General features: G+C 64.9%; 1 protein-coding gene across 1 annotated transcript in view; it reads left to right on the forward strand.

The window, feature by feature from the left end:
* The first annotated feature begins 1,260 nt into the window (after positions 1-1,260).
* LOC139246533 (toll-like receptor 2) overlaps positions 1,261-8,712 on the forward strand; it is a 38,888-nt gene continuing 31,436 nt past the window's right edge. Inside the window, exons 1-2 of the mRNA XM_070871420.1 lie at positions 1,261-1,307; positions 1,520-1,599. The gene's annotated coding sequence lies outside the window, so the exon portion shown is untranslated. The remainder of the gene's footprint in view (positions 1,308-1,519; positions 1,600-8,712) is intronic.

The raw sequence follows: 8,712 nt of genomic DNA on the forward strand, positions 1-8,712 counted from the left end.
TAAGAAGGTGGCGAGACAGATTCTGTGTTTTACTGAATGGGTTATTTAATTTACTTTTTAAATAGCTAATGTGAATCCTAAGAAAGAAAGAGCGAAGGTCATTTTCAGCATTGCCACCCAGGCAGTAACCTGGTGAAGTGAATTGCCTGCACTTTATAGAACCCGCCCAACGGGATCCCAGTCAAAGAAGTGAAAAATTACCTCCAGTTGGTGGTGCAAACTGTATAACATTCTATCCAGCAATCATTTAGCCAGAAAGTTCAATGGGAGAAATTTAAACTGAAGTTCTGGGATGGGCTGTTTCAGACAGTAAAATTATCTGAAAGCCCCCCAGTACTAAAAGAAAAAAAAGAAATAACTTGCATTTATATTGTGCTTTTCAGGACCTCAGGACATCCCAAAATGCTTCACAGCCAAAGTACCTTTGCAGTGCAGACACTGTTGTCATATAGAGAACGCAGCAACCAATTTGAGCACAGCAAGCTCCCACAGACAGCAATGTGATGACAATCAGATAATCTGTTTTTGTAATGTTGGTTGAAGGATAAATGGTGGCCAGGACTCTGAGGAGAATTCCACTGCTCTTCTTTGAAGTAATGCTATGGGATCTTTTACATCCACCTGAGAGAGCAGATGGGGCCTCAATTTAACATTTCATCCGAAAGGCGGCATCTCTGACAGTGCAGCACTGGTGTGTCAGCATAGATTTTGGGATAAAAATTCGAGTAGGTTCAAAAACGTTCTGCTGTACATATTTTATATACCAGGTCCTGCGTCATTGCAGAGTTGCACACCGATTGATGTCACGATTTGGCTCATAATATCTGAAGCGAGAGCAGGCAACAGCACTGCTGTCGACCTGCCTAAAATGGCAGCCACTGCGTTACACACCAGAAGAGGGCAGAACTAAGGTGGCTGCCATTTTTTCTTCCAGACCAGTCTTAACAGCCAGCACAAACAGTTCCAATTTCCCGGCCAATATCTCAATAACATTTGGTGATTTTCTCTTAAGAATATTTTTTTTGTCCCAGGCAGTTCTTAATTTTTTCTTTGTAGCAGTCTGGAGTCAAAAAACATCCAATTTGTAAGTTTCATCAAACAAAAGTGGTGCAGAATTTGAAAGATGAACATTTTCCAGTGCTCACAGTGCAAACAACTATTTCGCAATTCCATCTGTTTGTAATTCCTGCTGATAATGATGAAATGTTCATACTTCCTGATGTTTATTTCCAGTGGCAAGATTAAATCCTTACTGAAGTAGATTGGACTAGAGTTCAATGCCTCTGTTTCTCAAGGTTTTGCTGTTGGTAAGTGAGAGAATTTGTTTTAACATGAACAACCTCAACAGCTATAATTTAATATATCTTTTGTCTCCTGTCCATGTTTCATATCCTGTTTATTTTTGTCCGAGTTTTTAAGTTATGAACGTCTGGACTGAATCTAGTATTTCGCCAATCGCCCTCCCAGAGATTTGATTATTTGTAGTAAATGTCTGCCTGCTTTTCTTTTTGAATTGTAGGATTGTATAACAGGAGAATCAGATCTTGGATTTCTTCCACCGAGAACTGCTGCATGACACTTCCGTGAATAAGAAATCCTGTGAGTTTATAATCATCTGAACATTGACTGAAAGTTAAACTTTTATTCTGAATGCTTTAGTCATTTTAGTTTGGAAATATGTCAGGTAGTGTACTGCAAGAGTACTTTTGGCGTAAAAAGTAAATATCGAGGCTGCCCTGTCAAATATGGAAAAACAGGAAGTCCATGGGCGAGTGATCAGAAAGTTTCTCTCCACCCAGATTCTAGCCAACGTTTAGTTCTGTTGTATAACAGCACAAGTCCACTGATTATGCGGTGATATTCAGCTTCAGAAACATACGGTAATTCAGTGCTGTCTACTGGGAGTGCGCAGAATAGAGATTAACCATGTGAAGTTTATGCCCAAATTGTACACTTTACTGCTCTTATAAAAGTTTGTGTATTTTCATAATTACCGTATATACTCGCGTATGCTGCGATCTCGCGTATCATGCGACCCCTAAATTTTCGTCCCCAAAACATGATTTTACCATATATCTCATGTATCATGCGAGTCACTTTTTTGAGATCGAATACAGACCTTAACATGAAACATCGAGTGGATTCTGCTCTCTCTCAGTGCTCTCTCTCCGTGCTCTCTCTCCGTACTCTCTCTCCGTGCTCTCTCTCCGTACTCTCTCCCCGTACTCTCTCTCCGTGCTCTCTCTCCGTGCTCTCTCTCCGTACTCTCTCCCCCCGACCTCCGCGACTCTCTCTCCCCCCCCGACCTCCGCGACTCTCTCTCCCCCCCCCCGACCTCCGCGACTCTCTCTCCCCCCCCCGACCTCCGCGACTCTCTCTCCCCCCCCGACCTCCGCGACTCTCTCTCCCCCCCCGACCTCCGCGACTCTCTCTCCCCCCCGACCTCCGCGACTCTCTCTCCCCCCCCTGACCTCCGCGACTCTCTCTCCCCCCCCGACCTCCGCGACTCTCTCTCCCCCCCCTGACCTCCGCGACTCTCTCTCCCCCCCCGACCTCCGCGACTCTCTCTTCCCCCCCGACCTCCGCGACTCTTCCTCCCCCCCCTGACCTCCGCGACTCTCTCTCCCCCCCCGACCTCCGCGACTCTCTCTCCCCCCCCGACCTCCGCGACTCTCTCTCCCCCCCCGACCTCCGCGACTCTCTCTCCCCCCCCTGACCTCCGCGACTCTCTCTCCCCCCCCGACATCCGCGACCCTCTCTCCCCCCCGACCTCCGCGACTCTCTCTCCCCCCCGACCTCCGTGACTCTCTCTCCCCCCCGACCTCCGCGACTCTCTCTCCCCCCCCGACCTCCGTGACTCTCTCTCCCCCCCGACCTCCGCGACTCTCTCTCCCCCCCCGACCTCCGCGACTCTCTCTCCCCCCCGACCTCCGCGACTCTCTCTCCCCCCCCGACCTCCGCGACTCTCTCTCCCCCCCGACCTCCGCGACTCTCTCTCCCCCCCCGACCTCCGCGACTCTCTCTCCCCCCCCGACCTCCGCGACTCTCTCCCCCCCCGACCTCCGCGACTCTCTCTCCCCCCCGACCTCCGCGACTCTCTCTCCCCCCCGACCTCCGCGACTCTCTCCCCCCCCGACCTCCGCGACTCTCTCTCCCCCCCGACCTCCGCGACTCTCTCTCCCCCCCCGACCTCCGCGACTCTCTCCCCCCCCCGACCTCCGCGACTCTCTCTTCCCCCCCGACCTCCGCGACTCTCTCTTCCCCCCCGACCTCCGCGACTCTCTCTCCCCCCCGACCTCCGTGACTCTCTCTCCCCCCCGACCTCCGCGACTCTCTCTCGCCCCCGACCTCCGCGACTCTCTCCCCCCCCCGACCTCCGCGACCCTCTCTCCCCCCCCGACCTCCGCGACTCTCTCTCCCCCCCCCCGACCTCCGCGACTCTCTCACCCCCCCCGACCTCCGCGACTCTCTCTCCCCCCCCCGACCTCCGCGACTCTCTCTCCCCCCCCGACCTCCGCGACTCTCTCTCCCCCCCCGACCTCCGCGACTCTCTCTCCCCCCCCGACCTCCGCGACTCTCTCTCCCCCCCCGACCTCCGCGACTCTCTCTCCCCCCCCGACCTCCGCGACTCTCTCTCCCCCCCGACCTCCGCGACTCTCTCTCCCCCTCGACCTCCGCGACTCTCTCTCCCCCCCGACCTCCGCGACTCTCTCTCCCCCTCGACCTCCGCGACTCTCTCTCCCCCCCCGACCTCCGCGACTCTCTCTCCCCCCCCGACCTCCGCGACTCTCTCTCCCCCCCGACCTCCGCGACTCTCTCTCCCCCCCGACCTCCGCGACTCTCTCTCCCCCCCCGACCTCCGCGACTCTCTCTCCCCCCCCGACCTCCGCGACTCTCTCTCCCCCCCGACCTCCGCGACTCTCTCTCCCCCTCGACCTCCGCGACTCTCTCTCCCCCCCCGACCTCCGCGACTCTCTCTTCCCCCCCGACCTCCGCGACTCTTCCTCCCCCCCCTGACCTCCGCGACTCTCTCTCCCCCCCGACCTCCGCGACTCTCTCTCCCCCCCCGACCTCCGCGACTCTCTCTCCCCCCCCGACCTCCGCGACTCTCTCTCCCCCCCCTGACCTCCGCGACTCTCTCTCCCCCCCCGACCTCCGCGACTCTCTCTTCCCCCCCGACCTCCGCGACTCTCTCTCCCCCCCCGACCTCCGCGACTCTCTCTCCCCCCCGAACGACTCTCTCTCCCCCTGACCTCCGCGACTCTCTCTCCCCCCCGACCTCCGCGACTCTCTCTCCCCCCCCGACCTCCGCGACTCTCTCTCCCCCCCGACCTCCGCGACTCTCTCTCCCCCCGACCTCCGCGACTCTCTCCCCCCCCCGACCTCCGCGACTCTCTCTTCCCCCCCGACCTCCGCGACTCTCTCTCCCCCCCCGACCTCCGCGACCCTCTCTCCCCCCCGACCTCCGCGACTCTCTCTCCCCCCCCGACCTCCGTGACTCTCTCTCCCCCCCGACCTCCGCGACTCTCTCTCCCCCCCCGACCTCCGCGACTCTCTCCCCCCCCGACCTCCGCGACTCTCTCTTCCCCCCCGACCTCCGCGACTCTCTCTTCCCCCCCGACCTCCGCGACTCTCTCTCCCCCCCGACCTCCGTGACTCTCTCTCCCCCCCGACCTCCGCGACTCTCTCTCGCCCCCGACCTCCGCGACTCTCTCCCCCCCCGACCTCCACGACCCCTCTCTCCCCCCCGACCTCCGCGACTCTCTCTCCCCCCCCGACCTCCGCGACTCTCTCTCCCCCCCCGACCTCCGCGACTCTCTCTCCCCCCCCGACCTCCGCGACTCTCTCTCCCCCCCCGACCTCCGCGACTCTCTCTCCCCCCCCGACCTCCGCGACTCTCTCTCCCCCCCGACCTCCGCGACTCTCTCTCCCCCTCGACCTCCGCGACTCTCTCTCCCCCCCGACCTCCGCGACTCTCTCTCCCCCCCGACCTCCGCGACTCTCTCTCCCCCCCGACCTCCGCGACTCTCTCTCCCCCCCCGACCTCCGCGACTCTCTCTCCCCCCCGACCTCCGCGACTCTCTCTCCCCCTCGACCTCCGCGACTCTCTCTCCCCCCCCGACCTCCGCGACTCTCTCCCCCCCCCCGACCTCCGCGACTCTCTCTCCCCCCCCGACCTCCGCGACTCTCTCTCCCCCCCGACCTCCGCGACTCTCTCCCCCCCCCCGACCTCCGCGACTCTCTCTCCCCCCCCCCGACCTCCGCGACTCTCTCTCCCCCCCCCGACCTCCGCGACTCTCTCTCCCCCCGACCTCCCGACTCTCTCTCCCCCCGACCTCCGCGACTCTCTCTCCCCCCCCGACCTCCGCGACTCTCTCTCCCCCCCGACCTCCGCGACTCTCTCTCCCCCCCGACCTCCGCGACTCTCTCTCGCCCCCCGACCTCCGCGACTCTCTCTCCCCCCCCGACCTCCGCGACTCTCTCTCCCCCCAACCTCCGCGACTCTCTCTCCCACCCGACCTCCGCGACTCTCTTCCCCCCCGACCTCCGCGACTCTCTCTCCCCCCCCGACCTCCGCGACTCTCTCTCCCCCCCCGACCTCCGCGACTCTCTCTCCCCCCCGACCTCCGCGACTCTCTCTCCCCCCCGACCTCCGCGACTCTCTCTCCCCCTCGACCTCCGCGACTCTCTCTCCCCCCCGACCTCCGCGACTCTCTCTCCCCCCCCGACCTCCGCGACTCTTCCCCCCCCGACCTCCGCGACTCTCTCCCCCCCGACCTCCGCGACTCTCTCTCCCCCCCGACCTCCGCGACTCTCTCTCCCCCCCGACCCCGCGACTCTCTCTCCCCCCCGACCTCCGCGACTCTCTCTCCCCCCCCGACCTCCGCGACTCTCTCCCCCCCGACCTCCGCGACTCTCTCTCCCCCCCCGACCTCCGCGACTCTCTCTCCCCCCCCGACCTCCGCGACTCTCTCCCCCCCCGACCTCCGCGACTCTCTCTCCCCCCCGACCTCCGCGACTCTCCTCTCCCCCGACCTCCGCGACTCTCTCTCCCCCCCCGACCTCCGCGACTCTCTCTCCCCCCCCGACCTCCGCGACTCTCTCTCCCCCCCCGACCTCCGCGACTCTCTCTCCCCCCCGACCTCCCGCGACTCTCTCTCCCCCCCGACCTCCGCGACTCTCTCTCCCCCCCGACCTCCGCGACTCTCTCTCCCCCCCCGACCTCCGCGACTCTCTCTCCCCCCCGACCTCCGCGACTCTCTCTCCCCCCCCGACCTCCGCGACTCTCTCTCCCCCCCCGACCTCCGCGACTCTCTCTCCCCCCCCGACCTCCGCGACTCTCTCTCCCCCCGACCTCCGCGACTCTCTCTCCCCCCCGACCTCCGCGACTCTCTCTCCCCCCCCGACCTCCGCGACTCTCTCTCCCCCCCGACCTCCGCGACTCTCTTCCCCCCCCGACCTCCGCGACTCTCTCTCCCCCCCCGACCTCCGCGACTCTCTCTCCCCCCCCGACCTCCGCGACTCTCTCTCCCCCCCGACCTCCGCGACTCTCTCTCCCCCCCCGACCTCCGCGACTCTCTCTCCCCCCCCGACCTCCGCGACTCTCTCTCCCCCCCCCGACCTCCGCGACTCTCTCTCCCCCCCCGACCTCCGCGACTCTCTCTCCCCCCCGACCTCCGCGACTCTCTCTCCCCCCCGACCTCCGCGACTCTCTCTCCCCCCCCGACCTCCGCGACTCTCTCTCCCCCCCCGACCTCCGCGACTCTCTCTCCCCCCCGACCTCCGCGACTCTCTCTCGCCCCCCGACCTCCGCGACTCTCTCCCCCCCGACCTCCGCGACTCTCTCTCCCCCCCCGACCTCCGCGACTCTCTCTCCCCCCCCGACCTCCGCGACTCTCTCTCCCCCCCGACCTCCGCGACTCTCTCTCCCCCCCCCGACCTCCGCGACTCTCTCTCCCCCCCCCGACCTCCGCTGACTCTCTCTCCCCCCCGACCTCCGCGACTCTCTCTCCCCCCCGACCTCCGCGACTCTCTCCCCCCCCGACCTCCGCGACTCTCTCTCCCCCCCCCGACCTCCGCGACTCTCTCTCCCCCCCGACCTCCGCGACTCTCTCTCCCCCCCGACCTCCGCGACTCTCTCCCCCCCCGACCTCCGCGACTCTCTCTCCCCCCGACCTCCGCGACTCTCTCCTCCCCCCCCGACCTCCGCGACTCTCTCTCCCCCCCCGACCTCCGCGACTCTCTCTCCCCCCCCCGACCTCCGCGACTCTCTCTCCCCCCTCCCCCCCCGACCTCCGCGACTCTCTCTCCCCCCCGACCTCCGCGACTCTCTCTCCCCCCCGACCTCCGCGACTCTCTCTCCCCCCCGACCTCCGCGACTCTCTCTCCCCCCCCCGACCTCCGCGACTCTCTCCTCCCCCCCGACCTCCGCGACTCTCTCTCCCCCCCCGACCTCCGCGACTCTCTCTCCCCCCCGACCTCCGCGACTCTCTCTCCCCCCCGACCTCCGCGACTCTCTCTCCCCCCCCGACCTCCGCGACTCTCTCTCCCCCCCGACCTCCGCGACTCTCTCCTCCCCCCCCGACCTCCGCGACTCTCTCTCCCCCCCGACCTCCGCGACTCTCTCTCCCCCCCCGACCTCCGCGACTCTCTCTCCCCCCCCGACCTCCGCGACTCTCTCTCCCCCCCCCGACCTCCGCGACTCTCTCTCCCCCCCGACCTCCGCGACTCTCTCTCCCCCCCCGACCTCCGCGACTCTCTCTCCCCCCCGACCTCCGCGACTCTCTCTCCCCCCCCGACCTCCGCGACTCTCTCTCCCCCCCCGACCTCCGCGACTCTCTCTCCCCCCCCGACCTCCGCGACTCTCTCTCCCCCCCCGACCTCCGCGACTCTCTCTCCCCCCCCGACCTCCGCGACTCTCTCTCCCCCCCGACCTCCGCGACTCTCTCTCCCCCCCCGACCTCCGCGACTCTCTCTCCCCCCCGACCTCCGCGACTCTCTCTCCCCCCCCGACCTCCGCGACTCTCTCTCCCCCCCCGACCTCCGCGACTCTCTCTCCCCCCCCGACCTCCGCGACTCTCTCTCCCCCCCCGACCTCCGCGACTCTCTCTCCCCCCCGACCTCCGCGACTCTCTCTCCCCCCCCGACCTCCGCGACTCTCTCTCCCCCCCCGACCTCCGCGACTCTCTCTCCCCCCCCGACCTCCGCGACTCTCTCTCCCCCCCCGACCTCCGCGACTCTCTCTCCCCCCCGACCTCCGCGACTCTCTCTCCCCCCCCCGACCTCCGCGACTCTCTCTCCCCCCCGACCTCCGCGACTCTCTCTCCCCCCCGACCTCCGCGACTCTCTCTCCCCCCCCGACCTCCGCGACTCTCTCTCCCCCCCCCGACCTCCGCGACTCTCTCTCCCCCCCGACCTCCGCGACTCTCTCTCCCCCCCGACCTCCGCGACTCTCTCTCCCCCCCGACCTCCGCGACTCTCTCTCCCCCCCCGACCTCCGCGACTCTCTCTCCCCCCGACCTCCGCGACTCTCTCTCCCCCCCGACCTCCGCGACTCTCTCCCCCCCCGACCTCCGCGACTCTCTCTCCCCCCCCCGACCTCCGCGACTCTCTCTCCCCCCCGACCTCCGCGACTCTCTCTCCCCCCCGACCTCCGCGGACTCTCTCTCCCCCCCGACCTCCGCGACTCTCTCTCCCCCCCGACCTCCGCGA

This window comes from Pristiophorus japonicus, chromosome 2 (genome assembly GCF_044704955.1).
Source record: "Pristiophorus japonicus isolate sPriJap1 chromosome 2, sPriJap1.hap1, whole genome shotgun sequence".
NCBI lineage: Eukaryota > Metazoa > Chordata > Chondrichthyes > Pristiophoridae > Pristiophorus > Pristiophorus japonicus.